The sequence below is a fragment of the Rhinolophus sinicus genome, linkage group LG07 (assembly GCF_036562045.2).
Source record: "Rhinolophus sinicus isolate RSC01 linkage group LG07, ASM3656204v1, whole genome shotgun sequence".
NCBI classification, from domain to species: Eukaryota; Metazoa; Chordata; class Mammalia; order Chiroptera; family Rhinolophidae; genus Rhinolophus; species Rhinolophus sinicus.
Genome location: NC_133757.1, coordinates 41,081,011 through 41,106,364, shown reverse-complemented (window position 1 = coordinate 41,106,364; position 25,354 = coordinate 41,081,011). Strand labels below are relative to the sequence as shown.

At 39.6% G+C, this 25,354-nt stretch overlaps 1 protein-coding gene across 3 annotated transcripts in view; it reads right to left on the bottom strand.

The window, feature by feature from the left end:
• The window catches only part of CABCOCO1 (ciliary associated calcium binding coiled-coil 1), a 442,260-nt gene extending 421,312 nt beyond the window's left edge, over nt 1-20,948 (bottom strand). For all 3 annotated transcript variants that reach the window (XM_074339483.1, XM_074339487.1, XM_074339484.1), the window contains exon 1: nt 20,797-20,948. The gene's annotated coding sequence lies outside the window, so the exon portion shown is untranslated. The remainder of the gene's footprint in view (nt 1-20,796) is intronic.
• Between the last annotated feature and the right edge of the window lie 4,406 nt (nt 20,949-25,354).

Sequence of the window (25,354 nt, the reverse complement as noted above, 5' to 3'; positions counted from 1 at the left end):
TCATTGTTATATCACAACACTTATAATAATGTCTGGCATGTAGTAAGGCTTTAATAAATATTCATTAAATGAATTAAATGAATACATTAATGACTTGAACAACACTTCAAGGTTTTAAGATGATTTTCATAGAAGAAGCTATTGTAATAGCTCATCCAGTTTTTATTTTATTTTCATATTCTTGTTTGGTATTTTTCTCGCTGGAGTCCACACTTAGTCCCTCAGGGGCCTACACAGGCCACATTTCGCAGTTTGGCTGGAACATTCCATGACACGCAGAGTGAGAAGAATGAAGGAACATAATTCTGCTATGAGAGTAGAGCGTTTTAATGTTGGCTTCAATATTTTTTAGTACATTCATAAAATGTTTAATGAAAATGTGATAAAAAAAAAAGAAGAGTGGTTTTATTAAAAGAAAAATAAAAAGTTCTGTGTTGTTTCAAGGGATCGTCTTTTGGTTTGATGCTCAAAAAGTACTGAAGTGAGAGAACAAAAATATGCTTGAAAATAACTGATTCACTGTGTTATTTATAATCTATAATGGAACATGTTCCCGAGAAAGTAGGTTATTTCTTTATGCACATATAAATTTGAAATTAATACAATAAAAAGTTGAACATCTTTGGTGAAGCAGGACAGTAGGGTCAGATGTTAAACTCATAATAAAAACATTGCTATAGCCAGACTAGAAAGTTACTCTCTGATCTTTTTAGCGTTTTTCAATAAGTTTTTCTGATGATTTTTCCCTCTTTTTCATGGTTTTTAAGCTTCACTCTTAAAAGACTCATTTTCTTGCAAGAATAATCTCTAGCAAAAAAGAAAATCTCTGCATTTCAACAATAGTTGGGTTTGTTAAGGTTTAAGCTTTAAGAAGATAAATAAGAAAGTGCTCTGGAGAACAATGAGTAATTCTGAGCTCTTTATTTCTAGAGCATCTATGAGTAATTTTGGCATGCCACCTTGCAAAATTTTGTTATGTCTTGAATTAATATTCACTTAAGAATAAATATAACTTTTGAAAAACCATTTTGTAAAACTGGTCAGTTTCTAGCAGCCAATGTCCTTTAACCTCCCTCTATGTGGAAAAATAAAGACTTTAAGTTATTGTCAAGCAAAGAAGAAATATTGTCAAGCTTCAAAAAAATCCTTTAAAAATTTCCTTTATGGTAAAGTATCTGGGGAGATAATATCCATACCATCCAAGGCTTTTAAAGAAAAATATCTGGGGTGTAAAAGTTTGACTTGGTAAACTCCTGATAAAAAATAAACAAATACATTTTCCAGGAATACCTCTCTTACTCCTCAAATTTCTCTCTGCCCCCTACCCCCTATTCCAACTGCAAGGCAACATGACATCCTGAATAAACATGGATTCTAAAGTCAGTCAAGTGCTGATTGAAATCCCATCTCTGCCACGAACCACTTTTGACCTGAATTTACTCATCAGTGAAATGGGGAGAGTGATATTTCAGGGAGGGCTGCTATGAGGATTAAATTTACGAGCATGACTGGCACATATTTTATACCACCAGTGTGACTATATCGTACAGGTGACCACCGTTGTTCATACATATGATTTTATTTTCTTCTAATACTTTCCGTTCTAACTTGTTGCCCCTGATTGAAAAGTGAGGTAGTCAGGAACTGTATTATTATCCCATTTCACAGATGAAGAAACTGAGGATGTAGAGTACATTTGTGACCTACCCTCGTCACACATCTGGAACTCATATCTTCTGACAGCCTGTAGAATGGTCTTGACTTTTGGCCGTGATAGGCAGCACCCGAGCAGAGTCAGAGCTTCCAAAGTCTTTTAAAAATTTAAATGAAGCAGCACGTGCAAAGGGCCAGCATAGAAACTGGTAGAAAGTATGTGCTGAATAAATGTTAGTTTCCTTTCCTTAACAAATGCCAAAAGGTAGCATGGATTGAAAGAAAGAGGTCATGCTTTGAACAAGACATGGCCCGTGCTCTTTAAAATTAAGAATTTCAGGGTTGGCATTGTACAAAGCATTAGTCAACCTTTGCCAAAGTGTTTTCCAACCCATGTTAATTAGGTCCCAATCTTCGGCCAGTTACTTGTTTGACTTCCTTCAACTGTTTAATCTCTCAGAGTCCCAGAGTTTTTTTTGTTTTTGTTTTTGTTCCTTTAATCATAAAAAGGGTCGATAGAATTTATTTTGCAAAGAGGCTGTGAATTTAAAGGCAATATGCCTCGTATATAATGGGCACTTGATAATTGGTATTGTTCTGTTATATTTATACAATTTTGCATTCACTTTATCTAGTGTAAAACAGTCAAGTCAACAAATAGATTTTGAATACCACTTTGACTGAGGCGTGTGTGGAATAGATCTGCTACCCTTAAATACCTATTTTTTAATTCAAAAGTCAGGCAATTAAGTCCAAGTGCCAACAATATGTATCCATGTGTACAAATACAAAATGTATATATGTATGTACTTAAAAAATATGTATCCTCCCATATTTCTCTTGCATGCGTAATATTTGGGGCCTGCAGGGATGATTTATTATAATCTGGCAGCCTCGTTTCTTCGAGGCTGAATGTGCTGGAGGAAGATTAAGAAGGAAAACGGAACCATTTGACAGTATAATTACACACACAACTTTTAATGTTATTGTGTACATATCAAAGATATTGTATCAAAATTTAAAGAGATAAATATTTTAAATTTAGAAAATGAGAATACCTTCTGCTGGTGGAAGAGAAAAAAATGAATTTAATAATATGCCATTCAAACTTACTTTAAATAATTATGTTACTTTAGATCTACAAGATAAACAGTCCACACCGCAGAACCAGGGCTTGGGCTATAATTTAATAAACACGTGTCCCACAAGAGTGATGAAGAATATGGCCAAAGGCTGAAATTGGATGCATACATGATCTGGGGGCGTAACTTCATTTGTAAAATGAATCACAGTCTAAACTTGGAATGGTTGACTTACTGAAATCATACTTTCACACGAAATGTTTTTCCTATAGGGACACTTTTCCCACTTTATTTTTAGTTGAGTTCTTTTGAACAAAGCACTCCAGTGTTCACTAGGGGCCAGCTAAGGATACTGTGTAGGACCTTTTTCTCCATATTTGACTCTCTTTGACCCACCTCCAAAGATTCTCTAACATCACTGATTCCAACTTCCCCTCTTCCACGCCCTTAAAATTAAATGCAGAAAACACGTTATAGAGTTTTGAAAATTTATGTCCTGGATTCTGTAATCACTCTTTAATCCCAAGCAAGAGGCGGTGTGGTGTGGCAGGAAAATTCCAGGAGCAGGCTAATAGGAAAGCAGGGTTTTAAGTCTGGCACGGTCATTAATGATCTGAGGACCTTGTGCAAGTTGCTTCATTCGTCTTGGCCTCAGCTTTTTCATCCACACAGAGTGTGATGAACCAGGGAACCTGAAACCAAGGAATTCAACTAGAACCTTCTATGATGCAAATTTTCTGCCTCTATTCAGTCAGAAATCCATAAAACAACTTCTTTCTCCAATTCTACTATTTATCAACTATATGAGTGTAGGCAAATCCATTAGTCTTTCACAACACCAGTTTCCATATCTATAAAACAGGCAAAATAATAGCATTTTCTTGAAAAGGGTTGCTGTCATGATTAGATATGATTACCTAAAGAACTCATTGCAGTGGCTGCCACAGAGTAGATGGTCAAGAAATGTTATCCATTATTTGGCTTTCGGGAGACACAGTTTTGATTCATTTTGGTAAGAAGGCAACAGACACTGGTAGCTACTCAGAAGATGTTATGCCCAGCAATCACCTTTCCAATTTGGGTTCCACCCAGCTGATTCCTGCTAAAGGGAAGCCAAACAAATAACAGTCTAGCCCAGCAAAGGTCCACCATATAACAGAGCCACTCCACCTTCTGGGGACTCACTTCATGGTTATCTCTTGCTGAGAACCATCTAAGAACCTTCCTTGTTTTCTTTTTCAATCCTAGATTCAAAGAAGGAGCATCTTGAGATATCATTTTAGATTAAATTCTGAGGTCAAATTGAAATGAGCTGATGTGTATTCTAGCATAATGATTTCAAGTAGAGGTTTCTGGGCCTGACTCTTGTCTCTGCCAACATCTGCTTGTGGGTAACCTTGGCAAGTCACCTCACACTACTCTTTCTCATTCTCTCCATCTGTAAATGCAAATGAAAAAACACACATATTTCATAGGGTTGATGTGAAAAATAAATGAGTCGTTACTTAGGACAGTGCTAGCACATATTAAGCACTATATATTTCATAGGTATTATTTATATTTACTATATTTCCTAGTGAGAGGGTTTAAGAGAATGAGCTCCAGATGTATGAGTATGAACTACTTATCCAAGATTGCACAGCTAGTAGACCAGCGAAAAGGCTGAGATTAGAGAAAAACGGTGTTTAGATATGTATTGGGAGTGAAAAGGACATATCACAATTCTCCATAAAACAGAAGTGGAGAAGTATTGATTAACTTATTCTCATCTCCCAAAATGCCTACTATGTGCCAGTCATGCTTGTAAATTTAATCCTCATAGCAGCCCTCCCTGAAATATCACTCTCCCCATTTCACTGATGAGTAAATTCAGGTCAAAAGTGGTTCGTGGCAGAAATGGGATTTCAATCTGCACTTGACTGACTTTAGAATCCATGTTTATTCAGGATGTCATGTTGCCTTGCAGTTGGAGTAGGGGGTAGGGGGCAGAGAGAAATTAGAGGAGTAAGAGAGGTATGTCTGGAAAATTTATTTATTTTTTATCAAGAGTTTACCAAGTCAAACTTTTACACCCCAGATATTTTTCTTTAAAAGCCTTGGATGGTATGGATATTATCTCCCCAGACACTTTACCATAAAGGAAATTTTTAAAGGATTTTTTGAAGCTTGACAGTATTTCTTCTTTGCTTGACAATAATTTAAAGTCTTTATTTTTCCACATACAGGGAGGTTAAAGGACATTGGCTGCTAGAAACTGACCAGTTTTACAAAATGGTTTTTCAAAAGTTATATTTATTCTTAAGTGAATATTAATTCAAGACATAACAAAATCTTGCAAGGTGGCATGCCCAAATTACTCATAGATGCTCTAGAAATAAAGAGCTCAGAATTACTCATTGTTCTCCAGAGCACTTTCTTATTTATCTTCTTAAAGCTTAAACCTTAACAAACCCAACTATTGTTGAAATGCAGAGATTTTCTTTTTTGCTAGAGGTCAGTGCAAAGAGGTAGGGAAGGAAAACGGGAAGGAAAGAAAGAGTAAGAGGAAATCATTCATACAGGGCCAATAATTTCTCCTGTTAATCTACTCAGTGAGAATAAACCCCAGTGAAGAGGAGATGGGCCACCTTAGTCCTTCCCAGTTCTCCTCTGCCTCTCCAGTGTAAGCTCCTCCCCATGCTGGCTATGGCTTCTAGGAATCGGGTGTGTAATTTTCTAATATGATGCCCTATAAATGCAAGCCATCTGGCTCTCCAACGAAGAAACAGCCACTTATTTTAATGCTTGATGGAAAGCCGGCTGCGAGGGAAGATATATTCCTCAGGGCATTTTCAAGGATAATCTAGGTTGTGCTTCTCAAACCATCTGTGGCGAAGCATTCTTTTTTCCTTAACACTTTTTAAACTATTACTTTTGTAAAATACAACACAAATTCATTACTAGAAAATAACCACTTGCTTGGGTGTTCAGCCATGCCATCTGGATTGCTCACAATTTTAATGCTTATTTCATTGTTGATCAAAAACAATTTGATGGCTTGAATCAGCTCAGGAACCATCCTATGAGTAGCACTGATGTAGATTACCCCCCTGCCCTCTGGTGCCAGTTCTTAACTCCCAAACCCCCTTGAAAATGTGACTCCACTTTCTAGTTAAGTGAAGACTTTTTATTGCCCTCTGGTGACTTTTTTCTTCTTCTCTCCCTGCTGTCCCAGAGGCCTAACACCCTCAGGCTTTTGTTTTCTCAAGTCATCCCCTCCTCCAACTTCTCCATCCTTCATCCTCAAGACAGAGCTCATTGTTTTGGTAACCTCTGCCCCCAAGCATACCACATTTCTGATCTTTCCTTTCCTTCCTAACTTCCATGAAAACAGACCCATCCTGTGACCAACCTTCTTAGGGTCTTGTCTGCAGTAATCGATAGGCGAGTTGTGTTGAACAATGAGTTTATGCTGAGATGTATGAACCGACGGCTTGTTACAGTCCATGGAATTCCATATATATAAACATCTGTTTGTCTGCGGTATTAAATACCTGCTGTTTTTAAAGTATTCTACTTGGATGGATGCCATAAAAGATACAATATCTGCTCTCAAATACTTTATCATCGTGCCACCTGGATCATATTCCAAATGGACTGTCAAATTCTTCAACATTCTCACACTCCACTCTCTTTATCAGATCTCCTTTCTCATCACTCCCTAGCCTGGCTGGCCTCCTCACTTCCCTGAACACACCATAATTTTTCAGACGTATGGGTTTGTATTCATTATTCAGTCATATTCCACATGTCTTTGTCACTCCTTCCTATCTTTCAATGCCCTGCCCAAGCTGCAGCTTCATCTTGTAACTTCTGGACAGAGGAACTCTCCAGGGCCACGTGGATCTACCCATCTCTGGAATCCTGTTGAATTTGTAGCCGTAACATTCGATGGAGCCCCACATCAGGAGGTTCTCGAATTGCTCGAATAGCATTTGTCTTTCTCCATGATTAGATTGTAGACCTCTCCTGAGCAGCATGTCACTGTCTGGCATGACGACAATTGATGGTCATCAAATATCTTTATTCACTGCCCCCTAAGAACAAGGTTGTGTCCTTAACTCTCTAGGAAATACAAACATGAAAGCCCTCGAGCAATTTATCATCCAGGGGTGCAGATCGGCTTCCTACTCATGTAATATTTTGTGGAAGGCTTGTCCTCTCTCATGAAAAAAAAAAAAAAAATGTGTCAGTAGTCGAATCAATGTCAAAACTTCTGCATAATCTTTTTCCCTCTTGGAGAGTCACACAAAAGTTCGCATATTGAAGATTTTAAGAAGCCTTGCAGATGGAAAATTTGTTTAACGTTATTTAAACCAGAGGTTCCCACAAATAATTTGACCATGAAACCCTTTGTCCAAAAACATCCTTTGTTAGTATCTAATGGATGTTAACATTGAAATACATTTGGAGAAACACTGAGTGGGTTAAAATTCCAAAACTAAAATGCTGTGACTATAGTAAAGAGTTACTATTGATTTTGTTAAGTGTCATAACAGTGTGTTTTGTTTGTTTGTTTGTTTGTTCATTTGTTTAAAAAGTCCTGTTGTTAAGAAATGCATACTGAGGTATTAATGGGTGAAATGATTTTCTTTACATATTCCATGGGGAAAATGGGATTAAGGTAGATTAAAGATTGGCGAAATGTTGTTAATTGTTGGACCTTGGTGATTAATACATAAAGTTTCATTTGATAGTCTATTTCTGAGTATCTTTGAAAAGTTCTGTTATAAAAAGTTTTATTTTTAAATTCTATGATGCTTGAAATACTCTATTTTTGCATATTCTTTTTCACCTTTATTTGAAATTGGCCAATTTAAATTCTGCGATCATTAGGACAATATATTACTTTGGTTAAACTGAAACTGGTCTTTGCTTGTAAAACACATTCAAAGTTAATATAAATTTGAGTCCGCCCAAATATGTTCCCAAATCCTCAGGGGGCTCTGGTGGAGCGTCAGTGGCACAGCGAGCAGAGCAGGTGATCAGGTGGCCTCCTGTCCCTTCTCCCGCAGCTGCACGTACAATCTGAGACTCTCCAATGTAAACTTTTGATTAGTGGAAATCTACACGAGACTTCATTTTTTCAAAAGTGCCCCACCATTTGAAAATGTAAAAATGTGAAAACCACTGCTGTGTGCCATGCTGCTGACCCAGAAGGAAGTGGTCTAACAGTTCTAATTTGGTAAAGCTCTTCATTGTTCTGCCTTACCTTGATTTTAAAAATTGACAAGGTTAATTTCCAGGCCCCCTTTCCCGTGCTTTCCCACAGAGGCCAGGGAGGGCTGCATTTTGGTGCTTTGCTGGGTTTGTGGTGTGTGGGTTGGTAGCTTGCTTGCAGCCAGCCTTCTTATGGTCTGGGGCACATCAAGCCATGATTCTTGCTCTCAGCTTTCAGCCAGTCAACAACTTCCATGTCTGTGATGTTCTAGCCCAAATTAGCACCTGGGGCAGCCTCGCAAGATCCAGGCTTGGTTTCATGGAGACCGTTTAGACAACACGAGAGGAGGAACTTGTCCTTTTCCCAAAGGATATCCTAGGGTCTAATTCTTGCCTTGGTTCTTATTTGAAGAGCAAAGATCCCAAAGTAAAGAGGACTTTACAAGATGGTTGAAAACATCAGAAAACATCTCTACGTGTTCTTTATCAGATGACAAAATAGAGGACAGTAAAGAGCTCTTCTAACTGCACCTCAAGCTCCTTATGATAGGGTGTAGTGTAGGGCTTCAGAACACCAGGTGTGGAGTCAGACAGTCTCAGGCGCATCCCAGCTGTGCCACTCTTGGACCTCGGGCAAATTACTTAGTCCCTCACTTATGAAGCCTCAGTTTCCTTATCTCTCAGAAAGTTGGGAATAAATCATCTTCTCCATAGGGTTGTCCCAAACGCTTTTAAATGTGCTGTTTCCCCAGTATCATTGCAAAATGAGATTAGGTAAGATCAGCGCTTTGTATGAAACCTGCTCTTGTGCAAAGTAGAAACTTGACACACTCTTGCCTTGTCGTTGTTGCTATTCTTATGGTGGTTGTGGCGGTGGGGGTTGGATTCCTGAGATGATGTACCCCGGCTCCCCGAGAGCTCTCCTATGAAGCAGCCTGCACTAGCACTTCTCCCTTTGTCATCAAGATTAGCTTCCTGGAGGATTTTAATTGAATAACCTTGGCTCTGGGCACACCTGGAAACTAGGAAAGCAAGTTCTGATGAAGATGGTGCCCACTCTGAAAGGCCTGTCAGTCTCGCTCTGCCCTCTCTGATGTGATACTGTCTCATTACAGTCAGTGAAGATCAGGAGAACATATTGGTACCAGACAGGAAACGTGCATTTATTTAACAGTTAGCTTCTGTAGTGATTTCATGCTCAGAACACAACAATAGAAATCAGTATAATAGTTGGACACAGTAAACATAATCTCATTAATCTGGTACCACTTTCTGAAAGCCATGGTTACTAGGGACAATTTCCAAACACCATAGATGGAGTGCCATCCACTGCAAGAATATGAACAGCAGTCTTTCCAAGAACAAGACTGATCTACGTGTGTAAAACTGGTTATTGGCGTCAGTTCTTGACTTTTTTGCCCCCGATATTTCTGATGCTTTTTAGGATAGGCAAAAGACATTGTCTTAATCAGAGTAAAGTTTCCTCTGTTGATAAATGAATTTACTAAACAGGTTCTCTCTTCTGCAAAAGACTCTAAATCTCCTTAAGACGCTTCAGTTTGGTTTTTGCACATTTGAACAATGAAGCAGCCTCAGGAGGCCACCTTTAAATACTTCAGAATGAAGCTTCTTAACAAAGACTCAGAAATACAGGCAAGCAAATCAAAGAAAAATGTCAAACTCTGGATGCCTTCTCTCCCCACCCCCCAGCCCAACAAAACGTCAAAACTGCTGCTAGGAAGGGAAGAATGGGCCTCCAAATAATGTATAGCCAGGGTGAGGAGAGAAAGAAAAGAAGATAGTATCTTATTTATAAATATTTATAAAACAATCATTAGGCTTGGCTAGAACACACAGTACTTCTCTGAGTTCACTGCTGGGAAAGAATAATAAAAAGCATGGAATTATTCAAATAGAGGCGAGAGGAGATTTAATTCTGTATTTTTAGAAATCTACCAGCGGCTCTCCACATGGCCTAGGGAGGAAGCGGGTAGTAAATGAGCAGAATGTAATCCTGTACTTGGGCTGTGCCCAGGAAACCAGCCCAGCCACAGGTTTCAGAGCCACGGGGTAGCCTCCTGTGCCATCCAGTCAGAACCCGTCCTTTGACATCCCCTGTAAATTGAACCTTGGTTGCTGTCCTTCAGCACAGCTATTCTGAGCTGTGACTACTTCTGCTACCTCCATGGCCTTCCCATTTTTGAAGCATGCCGTGCCTGTGCTGAATAGGACCCCAAATAATTCTTTTTTAACAGGCCCAACTTGCACCTTCATTTTTAGACTAAGACAGTTTAGTAATGTTCTTCTGAAAAGGCCTTCTCTTAGGAAAAATCCCTCTCACTCATCTTTGCTCTGGGCCAGGCTTATACAAAATGGGGGAGGGGATGGGTAACGTCAGGGCTTCCCAGCCACCGAGACGTGGTCCACCACTTCCCGTAACACACAAACTACAAGTCAACCAGGAGATATGAGGGGTTACAAATCTTCAAAGTCCTAAAATGTTCAACCTTTTTTCAAAGCAGCCGACAAAAAAGTTTCAATGGTAGGCACGATTTAAATGACTCCTTCTATACCCCTCTCGAATTCAGAATTGTTATTATGATTCTTAAGGCCCTTAAGCATCTCCCCTAAACCATTAGCCACAATCCACTAGAGGAAAGATTTCTGAAAATGGTAACAAATAAGTTCAAGTTTCTCAGTATTACATTTTGAAATTATTTTGTTTGAAAATGATTTACAAATTTAAAATTGTTTTTCCTGATTGCATTTTCTTAAAATAACTATGTAATAATACAAAAACTAGTTTTTTTTCTAATAAGCCCCATACAGACAACCCAAAATTCCCCCACCCTGGTTTCCTCCTGTGTGCAGTACAAATAACATCACTTTCTATGTGTACCTTGACATGAAATATAATATTTAACCTTACTTCTAACTCTGCCTCCAGACCTGTTCTAAGTGCTTTACATGCATTTAACTCTCTTAACGCCCACAGAACAACAACTATTATTATGCCCATTTTATACGTGGGGGAACTGAAGCACCAAGGACTTAAATAACTTGCTCAGGTCACACAGCCAGGAAATAATGGAGCTTGGATTTTAATTCACCGAGTTTGCTCTTAAGACTAGGCTATCCTGTCTCTCAGTAAGGTAGGAAAGCATTAGTCTGTTACCATGCATATTATCCACAATTGGGCAAAAGCTGGTTCTTGGGAGTCTAAAAAATCTTATTTTTTATGTATAAAGCACAGGTTACATTAGTACATAAAGAGGTGACAATATATCATGGGAAGGAGCAATTAGGAAAACACTGTCTTTAAAGGAGCAACAATAAAAGAAGACTGTTAAACACTGGTCTATGAAACATGTTAGGAGAATACTATGAAAGTCTTTCCCTAGCAGCAATCCTCTGGTCAAAACATGCAGACACATGTACAGGCAAATGCCACACACAGACGTATGGACGTTATTTCTCCATTAGCCTGCCTTGATCCTGAACTTTTCTGTATTAGAGAATCATTTCTTTGGATTATGGACATACTGTTCACAGATGGCCTCTTTCAATATGCAAATATTGCTGTGATGAGCAGTATATTAATCTCTTCATATCAATTTGTGAAAGTAAGAATAACAAGGTACTGAGGAAATAAGAACAGGACGAGTCAAATTTCAGGAACAGGGGAAAAGAAACAGGTTAGGTGGGGTGCACGGGGTCTGTGGGGAGAGTAGAGACTCAAGCAGGTAATACTAAGGGAAGCCCTAATAGACTGAGGACTAATGAGAACGTCAAGTGCCCAAGGACCTGAGAAAACTGAGACTAAGAAGGGGAAAGACAAGCATCACCTCACTTATGACCTTTGGCATCAGACAGGATTACGTCCACATATTGGCTCTGCATCCTTTGACAAGTGATCGACCTCTCTGAGCTGCAACTGTTTTGTCATGGATATAATGGGTTTCAGAGTACAAATGCATGAGAAGTGTCTGGAAGGGAGTAGGCACTCAACATAGGCTAGCTTAACTGTTTGTTCGTCCATCTCTATATTTTGTAAGATATTTTTATAATAATCATATGATTACCTTGCTGTTTTATCCAGAGCTAGCCATGTGTTTTAGAACAACTGCACTTTTCCTCTTCAGATTCAGTGAGAAGTCAAGGAAAGAGAAGGTGCCGTTTTTTTTGACTCTCCTCCCACAGTAGCCAAGTTCACGGTGGTTTCTCGGTGGCTCACTAACTGCATTACTCTACAGAGACATCAAGGCCGCCATCTGATTTCAGGAGAGTAAATTCCCCTCTTCACTGTTGCAAGTATTTCCAAAGGGAAATTAAAGGTATAATTTTTCAGAATTGAACAGTTATTGCCAAGACAGTAAACGAAGGGCTTTTTCATAAAAAAGAATCAGCAACAAGAAAACTGATAATTCATTCTTTCATCTCCAAATTCACCGGGGCTTTGATTCAGCCAAATTTAGGTTTCCCTGATTTTGACCTATGTCTTCAGTTCCATAGCTTGAGAAAGGGGATCGTGAATGTGATCTCCTTAGAGAGAAGGCAGAATTTAAGGAAAAGCAGAAATCCATATTGTACCATAAAAGAAGTGGAAGTTTAGACGCCATACAATTTTATTTGGGACAAATTATTGCAGTACTAGTTTTGCATGACCATCTTCTTCACATCTGTTATGAATTCCACCACAGCTATGCAGCTTCAAGGCCTGCCGCTTACAAACTAAGCTACACCAGAACCTGGAGTCAGGAAGGTCCCATCTTCCACCAGAATGTAAACATTCTTCCCTCACTATTGAAAGTGTCTGGAAAGAATCCTTCTCTCTCCCAAATCCCCAGAAAGAAATATGTCACCAAGGTGACCACGTGAACACAAAGTTTCATTCAGTCTTCTGTTTCTCATCTTCACACCCTGAGCTCTCCCACCATGACCTCTTTTTCTACCTGCACTTGCTAGGTTCAAAATCAAGTCTTGTGAACTTGTTATATGCTTAATTATGACTCTGATCCAAATGCCCTTAAATTGACTCAGATAGACCGTTTTGTAACGGCTCTGGCACTTACGGGTCCCACTTTGGGCCTGCTCCCACCACATGAGAAACAAAGAGGAAGAGGAAAACTTAAGACCCTTTGGCCCCCTTCTACCACTAACCTCTTGGGAAGGGGCTTGGCCAGAGAAGGGCCAGAGTGGAACTCTCTCAAATTGTGCTGTCCCATACAATAGCCACCCGAAACAGAAATTCTCTACCCATTAAGCAATAACTCCCCAATCCCCACTCTCAGCAGCTCCTGGTTATCTTTAACCTACTTTCTTTCTCTGTGATTTGGCCTATTCTATATATTTCATAAGTGGAATCCCAGAATATTTGTCTTTTCATGTCTGGCTTATTCCACTTAGCATAATGTTTTCAAGGTGTATCCATATTGTGTCATGTATCAGAACTTTCTTTCTATATATGACTAATATTCCATTGTTTGTACATACCACATTTTGTTTAAAGGAAGAGATAATTTAAAAATAACCGAAGAACAAAGACACATTATTTTGTCTAATTGATTGAATTCTCTGCCACCCCACTTATCTTTCACTGTCAAAAACTGGAATGATTTTCCTACTTTCTACCTCACACCAGGAGTTAAAGAGCTGTATGGAGTTGTTATCTTCTGACAGGTAAAGTACGAGTAACTGCACAAGGCCTGGCACAGAGTAAGTATGCTATATGACTGTTGGCTGTTATTATAATTATTAATATTACTATTATTATTATTATTCTGTTGGATAATCAGTACATGGTAGACAACCTGAGTCTGGATTTCTGAAAAGGCATCTAGCATAGTTTCTTAGGCTGCTACATGGGCGAGACGCTCCAGTTAGTTGAACTGGATACTTGTAGGACAGCTGTATTGACTGGTCCAACTGCTTTGGTGCATTCTCAAGTGGTTAGAAAGTCCATCAACCATTGAGGACCAACCTTCCTGTCAGTTCTGCCAGCTGTTCTAGCTCTGCTCCTGGAGTGACACATTGCAAGACTTTTCGCTCTTCAGGTGACACTGCTTTAGTATTTGAAAGTGACTCTGCTCTTACTATATCTTCACTTCTCCAGGGCAATAATATCTACTAGCTTCTTCTATTCATTCTACCCAGTAGTTTCTAGATCTTTCCTTATCCTAAGCTCCTTCTCTGGATATATTTTAACTTGTTTAGAACCCTCATAAAACGTATGATCCAGAGCTATATACAATAATCCAGATGTGATCTGAGTATGGGCCATTACTTAAAGATGATTTACTATAGATAAATTGATGCATACATAGATACATACATACATAAAAATATATGTACATACACTCATATGCTTATCTCTGTATCTCACTGTATATATGGACTTAACCGGTACACACACACACACACACACACACACACACACACACCCATCCATCCAGACACTTTATTATTGATGGCACTGGGGCTTTGATGTACATGCTCTTTAATCTTTAACAGCTCTGAAGAATGAAGTCTTCTATTAGGTCAGCCCCCAGAAAGGTCGTTGTGGTGACATGATTCTCTTGCTCAACTGTAGGGTTGGACATGAACACCAGTTGAAATGATGACCTATTGCCTTTGGAGACTACCCAGAGGAATTAAGTCTGTTAGCCAGGGAAAAGGACATAAAGAAGCTTACAGATCCTGACTTTGAAAGATTTCCCTTTTTTAAACATTAAAGTGGCACCAATTACTTTGTTTGATATTCCACAAAGGTATTAAGAACTTTGTTTTGTTCTAGATTTCCAATTACTAAAAAAAAAAATATTAGACATTAACCCATCAAGCATTTTCAGCCCCTTCTTCATCTACAATCTCTCTCTCCTGCTCTCCCACATTTTCCGCCTTCTAATCCATTCAAACTACCCTGTAAAATCCAATAAGCGAAAGTCTCAAAGGTTAGGTAGCTTGTATGCATATGTGAGACCTGACAACACATGGTTTATAAGAAGGCTATAATCATTTAAAGGAGAGATCAACAGCACAGGTGTGCTATAGCTTGATCAGAGAAGCTGATCTTTATTCATTTTATAAAGAGGAAATGGAGAAAAGGGAACACTGAACTTCAATAATAAAATGTCATTTCTTCTAAATAGATCAGCTTCGTAAGTTAAAATGATTCAAGGCTCAATCTAGTATCTGGGGAATAGAGTCCTCTGTTTCTAAAGACAGATGTGATTATGACACATAGTCAACAATATTTTTCTTCATTATTGTTTGGCCTGAATTTGGGGTTTTCTGGGAGGGAAAAGGAGAGAAGTGGTTGAGGACTTGAAGAATAACAGGAATTAAATGTGAATGTATTTGTGGTTCAATGTCTCTATTACCGAGTTTTATTGTTGGCTTAGGTAAAATATCATTTGGAATTTATCATGAGACGTCTCCTAGGCCTTTTGGGAGATCATTCTCAAATTAAGGGATAGACTCTGAGTCTCATGAGGTTGTTTTTCATTAACTTAACAGAAAAACCATGCTCTTAGAATGAGGTACCAAAGCCAGGATGTGGGTTTCCTAAGCTACCATAACAGCGCAGTTTAGAATGTGGTGCATGTACTGCAGTTAGTTTATAGATTGTTCTTTTATGACATTCAAACTATGATTCTATTCTAAGACAACTTTTAGGTTCATTATCTAGGTGATTCTTAAAGCTCTGTGACAACAAATACCAAATATATAAGCATGGGGTAGTGAGGATGTTTCTTGCCCATCCCTCTGAGATATTTAAAAAATAAATTAGAAAGAATTGGGAAGGAGAAATTAGTTAGACAAAAACAAAAACTGGATTACAAGCTTGCCTTCAACATCTACTGGCAAGTCATTCAATTTTTATGTCTCGAATGTTAAATATTTAAAATGGGTACAACTGTACCAAATTCTACCACCTTACTAGGATTACACTGTGAAGAAAATAAAACATGAAATACAGAAGAAAGCACTCTGGAGAGTTAAAAATAAATTCCCACAAATACGAAGCCCATGTAAGCTGAAATATATTGCTGTTTTCATGCATCAGGTCCTGTACTTAGCAATGTACTGACACTATCTCATTTAATCTTCATGACAGATTTATGAGGTAAATACTTGTATAATGCCTACTTCATGGCTAAGGCATGGAGACATCAACGCAGTCACAGTTATGAACAGAGGGCACTAGGATTTGGATCGAATGTGTCTAACACCAGAACTAGCTCCCCTATGCATTTTGAGAACCCGCCTCAGCTCGGTTACTAACATTCTTGGTTAACATGGCAAGGCATTGATCTGAAATATTACAGAGTGATTTCAAGGCTTAATATTCAGCACATGTGCCACCAGTCATGATTGGTGGCCTCTGAGATGGCCCCCAACGAGCTCCTTGACTTAGATCCAGGCCCTTGTGTAATGTCCTCCCCTTAAGTGGGAGGGATTTCATGAGTCACATCTAATGAGGAGAATACAACAGAAGTGAAAAGACAACATTTCCGACATCAGGTTGTGAAAATATAAGCTACTTGGTTTCCATCTTGGGCATTCTTTCTCACTCTTTCTAGGATCACTTCACTTCAGGGGCGGGCGTGGGGGGAAGAGGGGGATGGGGCAGCTGCCATGTTGTGAGGCAGCTTTGCAGAAAAACTGACACGGTAGGGAGATGAGGTCTGCTAATGGCCACATGAGTGAGCTGGACATGGATCCTCTGCGGTCTGCCAACAGCTATGTGAACGATCTTAGAAGCAGATCTTCTACCAGCCAAGCCCTGACATGACTATAGCTTTGGTCAAAATCTGGACGGCAGCTTTGTGAGACCCAGGTACACCGACACACAGAAACTGGGAAATAACAAATGTTTGTTGTTTTCAGCCACTAGGTTTCAGGATAGTCTTTAACGCAGGATTAACAACCAATACAAATGTTAACCAAGTGACTGACTAGAGAACTGGAATCTCTCCAAGCCTGCCTCCTTCAACTCATTCCACAAACACTTACCGGGTGCTTACATGCCAGGCATCAGATATGGTCCTTGCCCTCAAATTGCCAATCATCTGATGGGATGTGGAATGGAAAGAGAAATCGTTTTTTTTAATAATTAAAAATAAAAATTCTTTCTAAAATGCTGGAGAAAGAGTAGGAAAAAATGCACCACGGAGCCCCCCAGAAGGACTCCAATTCCAGGCTCCAGATATGAAATCTGGGGCAATCACTTCTCTGAGCTTCAGTGTCTTCCTCTGAACATATCATAAGAGTACTTCCAAAAGTTTGTAGGATTAAATAAAACAATGCATTGAAAACACCTGGCACGATGCCTGGCATATTATAGGCTCAACAAAAGCCAACTCTATGAGTATTATCCCTCTTTCAAAAATAGGGAGCAATCATCCATGTTGTGCAGGATTGTACAGTGTGCAAAGATATATGTCCATAGACGTTAGGATGGCCAAGCGGTCTAAAGCGCCAGACTCAAGCTCTGCTACCTCGGAAAGATATACGTACATAAAAAGCTTAGCATAGGGCATAGTCTGTTTCATATGCACTCAGAATATCAATTCCCATTCATTTCTTTAGACCCCATAAATCATGCTATAAATCATGCGATGGAAATAATTTTATAAAATAAACGTTGGGGGGGGGGCTTCTAATTTTTGTCTAATATAATTTCTCCATTTTGCTTCTTCAACTGAAGATTTGACTGTCTTTTGCAAAGGACCTCACTATGAGCCAATGGAGGAGGTTGAAAACAAGGATAGGACGGGACATCTGACTATACAACAAAGTAAGATGAAAGTTGGGGACTGGAGGGAGATCAGAAGTTCCCGATTCTCTTTGCCTCTGAGTGACCACCAATGCCCACCTCCAAATGAGGACATCAAATGGTTTCAGTCCCTTAAATATTGTATAGCTTTAAATGAACGGTGACCTAATACAATTATTATTTATAAAACACCTACATGTCTATCACAACCTGAGAATAAGGACTGATGTTCCTCATGAATTTCCTAGAATTTGATCAAACCTACATCACCATTTAATATGACTAAAGTAATATGTAAGACTAGAAAGACACAAACACACACACACACACACACAACCTCCCAAAGAAGTGAAAAATCATTAGAGTATATTGGATTTTATTTCTCGAAGAACTAAACATGACCACTAGATGGCACTGGAGTCTGATTTCATCTTTGTATTTCCAGAACAGTCTCTGAGAAAAACAAGTATAAAGCTATCATAAATTTTCTGAGTCAGTTACTTGCCTATATGATATGGTACAAGGTATAAGAAGACATTTTGGTATTCTTTTTCAAGTTCCTGGCAATCTCCCGTCAATAAATGAACATACTGCCAGTTCAGCCTGAAGTAAACTGATCTTGTCCAGACAAGTAAATTTCATGATCCCTTCAAGAGCATCCTGTAAGTAAATTTGGTTTCTACACGTAAAATAGATTATAGTTTACAAGTGAAAAAAAGTATGATATGCCTCTGCCAAAGTGCTGATTTCAGTTGTTCATTTCCCCTAGAAATTCAAATCTCAGTTCTGACACATCTAAGGTAATGCCTGAAATTCATTCAACAAATATGTGTTGAGACCCGTGTTCAGGGTCCACTTAGACACTGAGAGGCAGAGAGCATCCTGTGTGGAGCTTCCATTCCAGTGGAAGAGCCAGACAATAAGCAAATAGACACAATAATGTCATATATGAGGAAGAAAATCAGCGGTTAACATGAAGATAAGTGGGAGCAGGTGGGGGTACACTTGATAAAGTTGTCAGAAGTCTTCTCTGAAAAGGCGAACTCTAAGTTGGACCTAGAATGACAACAGAGGTTTAACCACAGAAAGGAGGTCAGCCTGGGGGAAGCAGCAAGAGGGTGGGAAGAGTAGTGAGAAAGGAGTTGGGAGCGGTGGGCAGGGCAAGCCATGGAGGGACTTAGAGCTTGTATTTCATCTTGGTATGCAACTCACTGAAGGGTTTTCAGCAAGCAAATAGTATAATTGATCTACCTTTTTAAAAGATCATTCTGGCTGTTGGTGGGCAATGAATTGTATGACATAGGGTGACAACAACAAGTGCTCAACACATGAATAGTAAAAGGATGAATGAAGGACCGTGCTATGTGGCTAACACCAGCCAGGTGCTTATCATTCACTGAAGTTCACTTTACTCATATTACATTGATAGAGTTAGGCGCGCTCTTAAGACAGTAGTTCCCAAGCTTCAGTATCTATCAGAATCATTTGAAGCACCTATTAAACACAGATTGCTACACCAACGTGCTTAATTATACTGTTTCCCCGAAAATAAGACCTAGCCGGACCATCAGCTCTAATGCGTCTTTTGGAGCAAAACTTAATATACGACACATGCATATTATAATCTATTATATTAAAGACCCGGTCTTATAGTAAAATAAGACTGGGTTTTATATTAATTTTTGCTCCAAAAGATGCATTAGAACTGATTGTCCAGCTAGGTCTTATTTTCGGAGAAACATGGTACTTCCCTCCCCTCCCCTCTGCCCCCACCACCATTGTTTCCGTCCTGCACAGCTTCTGATTCAGGAGATCTGGGATGAGGCCCAAGAATCTGCATTTCTAACAATTTTCCAGATGATGCTAAGGCCACGGATCTGAGGACCACACTTGGAGAATCATTGCTATAAAAGGCTGAGCATAAAATGCCAACAGCTGTCAAAACAAAAACAAAACAGGGAGAACTTATTTCAGTTCTGTTACTGTTCAGGCTTCTGGATCTTGGAGACCACATACATCCTTTTCTTGTATTACTAATGTGGGAAATATTACTCATTTCCTGGCCAAGGATGAAGTCCCTGTCGTCCTTACTAACAGAGCCTCCGTTTTGTTCCGGGTAATTGTGTCCAACTTCACAGTTCAAGTCAGGATCGCCTGGGGCCCAACATGGAAGCCCCACCCTCTTTTGCCCTGTACTCACCATCCCAGCCTCCTTTGAATGGATGGCAATGCCACACAGGTCTCACCAAGGAAAAGTAACAGAAGTGTACTGAAGATCCTGAAGAAGACTTTCCTCCCCAGTAAAAAAAAACAGGGAGAAAGGAGCTTGCATTGGTAGGAGAGTCTGGTCAGTGACTACTCACATGTAAAAATAGCCATGACTTCAAAAACGTGATACCTGTTAGGCAGTGGGGTGCGGTAAGGGTTTAAGAACAGGCTCTCAGCAACGGGGAAAAAAAAGTCAGCTGCTGATTTTCCTGGTGTAACTGCCCTCCCCCCCATGACTGATTTCAAGCTACCAATGTGAAGTCACAGTATACCCAAATGGAAAAAGACAAAACAATAGGCTGTCACGAGCCAATATGAGATGACTCCATCGACCCATTGCCAGGGTTCTAAAACCTAACGACAGGGTTGCTCCTTATCCTGAAATATAAGATAAGCAAGGCTAACCTTCCTTGTTCCTGTGCCCCGAATCTCTTCTAAAAGCCATTTGCGTAGCCACACAAACAGGTGAGAAGGTTCTCACACAAAAGGAGATGCCCAGGTGTGTGGATGATGAGTCTCCTCATCATGATACTTACATGTTGTTGAAATGTAAGCCAGAAAGTGATTCTCTGCAGAAATTTATGCATCCTTATAGGCACTCTGTAAGAAAGCTGAAGATATTCTAAGGTTCCTCTGCTAACCACCCCTCTTATTCAGCGACCTACATTTCTCCTCAGTGTTACAGAAAATACTGTTTAAAATAAGTGACAGCAAACTTTATCTGGGGGCGGGGGGCAGCTGTGAGGAATTAGCAGGACCAGCTCCTTCTGCTGAGTAGTCATTAATTTCCTCTTCTCCCCACGTCCCAGTACTCACCCAAGCTTCTGCTCAGCCACTGTGCAAAGGTTCAATGTCTTAAAAAGTTGTCTAGCAAATTCTTCCTGATCCTCTCCTGACATCACACTCCTGCCTTGAGCCAACAGAGCATCTCTCAGGTTCTCTCATCCCTCAATGTGGCACCTCAGTATAGACAGTCCCTCTGCCTGGAACACTCATCACCTCATTCAGGATTTCCCAAACTTCCTGGATTGCACAAACAACCTGGAGGACTTGCAAATAGATTTCTACATCTCAGCCCTCCATTTACTGAATGAGACTTTCCAAGAGAAGGAGCCTGGAAATACGCAATTTTAAACAAGTGCCCAGGTAATTTTTATCAAGCTGTTTTAGAAAAACCCTGGCTTATCCACCTCCTTTTTTTTTTTTCAATTGTTCAGCTCTCAGCTTCATCACACTATCCTCAGAGTAGCCCTCCCTGATCACCCAGATAAGGAGGCTGGATCCCCTTCTTAACTGTTTGAGGCTTACAGTGCTTCAGATTACTTCTTAGCCTTTGCTCAAATGAACTTTATTGAGAGTCTTCCCCATAAGACTGTGAATTTCACGAAAAGTAGAAAGCACGTCTGGTTTGTGACTGTATCTTGAGTACCTAGCACCATCCCTGGCACATAGTAGATGCTCAATAAATGTAAGTTGACTTAATTTACTCATGGACCATTCTCACATCTGTGAGCCACAGATAACATGAAGATAATGACCTCTTCATCAAAGAACATTCATAAAGCCAAGCACATTGTCTTGTCCCACAACCTAAATATGTGTCCTTGTTGCAAGTCCTGTAGCCACCACAGGTCTCAATTTCCTAATTCTAAAAGAAGTGAGACTGTATTAAAAGGGAATGCTCCTAGTACGGTGAGTTACAACATATTAGGGGTTAAGTGTGAGCATTAGAATCCTGACATAATAGGGAAAAGGCCAGTCTTGCCCTAAGTAAGTATACACTTTAGTTCACAGTCTACCATGGCCTACAGATCCTTATTAGAGACCTCTAGCCAGAAGGATTTGCACTTCCGTTCTGGGGTGATCTCAGCTCCAACTACAACAGTCCTTGTGCTGGTTGGGTTGAACGCTTTCATTCCACTGTCTCCATAGGGCAAATGTTCAGCCTCACATATTTAATGCCATGTGTCAAGGGGGAGGCAGTGGAGGCCGAGATCAAAAAGGAGATGCAGCTTTTTCAAAGAGCACCATATGTCTATTTTCATTTCCAAACCAAATGAGATGGGTTAGGAAATAAATGTAGAAATTGTGTCGATGTCTTGATTTTTAGGGATCAGACATCTTCATTTTATTTTTTATCTTCTCCGTCTGTTCCTACGCCAAATGCTTGCCCCTTTTGGTACCCATTCCGTTTTTGGTGATTCTCACCAGTTGCTTTGGCTAAAATCTAGAATTATGGATCCTATAGGAATCAGAAAGCCCTTTGATACCTATTTATTGAATTCGTCCTATGTGCCACATGCTATATCTGTGAGCTAACCAAATGGGGGCTATGGTTGTCAGATGTGACCAATGAGGAAGAACCACTGAGAACTGGAGGTGACTTAGCTCCAAGACAGTCCTGGGATTTGGAAAACAGAATACTTATTTGTAAACCCAATGGTGAAAAAGGCTCAGATATTCTCAAATCGATCATAGATTGCTAGAGATGTTAGAAATCTTCAAGGTGCTCTACTGCCTTTTTTAGCTTCAGTCTGAAGAAAATCGATTGGAAGCACACTTTATAAAACAGCAACAAGCAGAGCTGCTAACATTGTCACAGCAGTGGGGTCCCAGAGTTCCACCCACTCTATCCCAATAATAGTTGCTAAGAAGACTCCTAGCTTGAAATCAGCTTGAAAATTGTGCATCTACTGCAATATCTTCATTTTACAGATGAGAAAACTGAGGTGCAAAAAGGGCAATAATTTTTTCAGGATCAGAGAACTCCTCCATGGAAAAGCCAGGCCAGAACCAAGATCTGGCAGCTGGCTCAGGGCCTGTTCCCTTCACTGGAGCACAGGACTTCAGCCATTGTTCCTTCCTAACGTGTGCTATTCCTAAAATCCATCCCCTGGGAAGCCTAGACATTTCTGAAGGTATTTGGCACTAGCATTCGGGAAGGTCTTAGGGAACATGCAGAAGCCAAACCCAATCAGCCCACTACTTCATTAAAGTCAATAAATGCATGCATAATGGTGTCCCACTTCTAGGACAGATTCAGAATCCCCATCCCCCGAAACACTTAAAAGTCAGAAAAGTAGAAACTGGAAGGTTGCACCACTGTACCCACTAGCAGAAACATTTGGTTCCTTACCTACCATAAAACCAACTCTCCAAAACGCATTCAGATTTTGCCTGGGGGCCTGATGAGTTCACTGAGATCATCAGGGCATTTGAGGTAAGAGGGCGCACACTGGTGCCTGCCATGGGCCAAGCTTTCCTTAGTGTCCTTTATGGGAACACTGCTTGCTCATTTTGTATATATTATTTCATCTTACTTACAACTCCAGTACAGTTTAGGGGCAGAGATTATCTGGGCCAAAACCAAATGAATTAATATGACATGATACATTAATATAAGAGACTGAAAAGGAAAAACATTTTCTCTTCATTTGATCCGGCGGGTTACATATTGCTACCTGGAAGAGTAATTTGTGACTCCTAAATAGGATGCTTTTACTGGCTACTCTTGATACATTGTGTTTGTCCTTTTGTATTTATTTTACTATTAATAAAATTGACATAAAAATACACTGTCCTCAGAAACAGAAGACTTCCTTTACATTTATTTAGCCATTCTTCAAGATTTTTCTTCCAGGAACCCATCTATACATAGTGAATTTTGTTACTTTTACTTGCCTGCTGCTCTCTGCCAACCACTGTATGTATCTTTTAATTAAGTAGAAAAGAGATCTTAAAAGCTCACATAAGCCCAGGAAACTCTATTTCTGGCTGACAGCAATGTCTCCTCATTTGCTAGCAAAAGCACAGATTGACAGAATAGAATAGATCAAGAAAATTGATCGTTACTCATATGCTGGATTGAGTCAATATATGTAAATCCACCCCATGGCTGGCAGGCACTGAGATGCTTGCCATGCACAGCAGACACAGTTACAGCCTGTTTTCTAGTCCAAATGCCAGGCTTTTGCTTTAATGCAGCAAAACTACAGTTATGTACTCGGAAAGCTCTTTTGTATTCATAACAACTGCAGTTTGAATGTGGTTCAGGACAGAGAAACTGTATTTACGAGCCGCCATCTCTTCTGAGTCAATACAATTTGCAGTAAATACAGTTTAAGTTAGAGTGATGGTATAGATGCTCTGGGAATTTTCTTTGTGGTTTTACTACATTTTTTGGAAACATTTTAAATGTTCACTGCTTTCAAGTTCATTGCTTTCAAGTGAACAGCCTCACATGGTGGTTGTGAAAGATCAAGTGAAATAATAGATGTGAAAAAGGCTTTGAAAAAATTAAAAGCATTATGCAAATGGAAGATGATTATTTATTTATTTATTTATTTATTTGGGGTCTCAAGGTCCTTTCCTTAAGGGCAATGCTCTCTAGTTATCCCAAGACTTGTTTTCATCTTGATTTAAAATAGTAGAATATTCAAAGTAACCGTGCATGAAACAGAAAGCCTAGGAAGATAAAATATACATGATGTGTTTAGATATCCCTTCATGCCTTCTCAGAGAAGAATAATTAGGAACCTCGTAGTATCAAAGAGGAGTCGTGTTTCTTTCCTCAGGAGTAGGACTCAATGGTACACGAATTTGAGTCTTGCAGGAGTGCTTAGAATTGCGATCTTCTTTTCTGAGCCTAACCAACCCATTTAAACGCTAAAGACAGGCACCCATTCGATGCTGTAAATTGCAAGAGGACCATAGTTCATAAACAAATATAGGTAAGCAATCATTCACCTGATTTAGCGCTCTCATATAATATATGGCAGTAATTATGAGGAAAGCCCTTCTGAAAACAGCTGAAGCTGAGTGATGAAGACTGGAACCTACTGTAATTTCAAGAGAGATGCCACAGACAGACCCCATCAATTTATTTCCATCCATTCTAGTCACTTCAACAACAAGGGGTCTCTCTTTCTGCTTCTCTCACCCTAGAAATAGTAAATGCCTCAATTACCCTGGGCAAGTGGCCAGACACGTTTGGAGGGACAGACTTCCATGTTAGATTCAGACAGCATTTTAAAGATCTTTTATTTCAGGTCCCTTCTTTACAAACTATTCTCCACCCATCATTTCATCCCGCTTATGTTGCTAATGTCTCCCACTCTACTCAGGTCTTTTCCCCCTGCCTGTAAATGTTCTCTGGTCTCCCTGAGTTCTGAACTTTGCTTATCCCATATTTGACCCCTACGAGCCTCTTCAAGTTAGCTGCTGAGTCTTTTTAAAAAAACCAACCTGAGTAATCTTTGGTAGCTTCCTGCTCTCTGGTATGTTATAGGCTAACCATATACATTTCCTACCTTAGACTTGGAATCATCCAAATGCACGTAGTAGGAAACAGTATTTCAAGACAACAGCCTGCAAG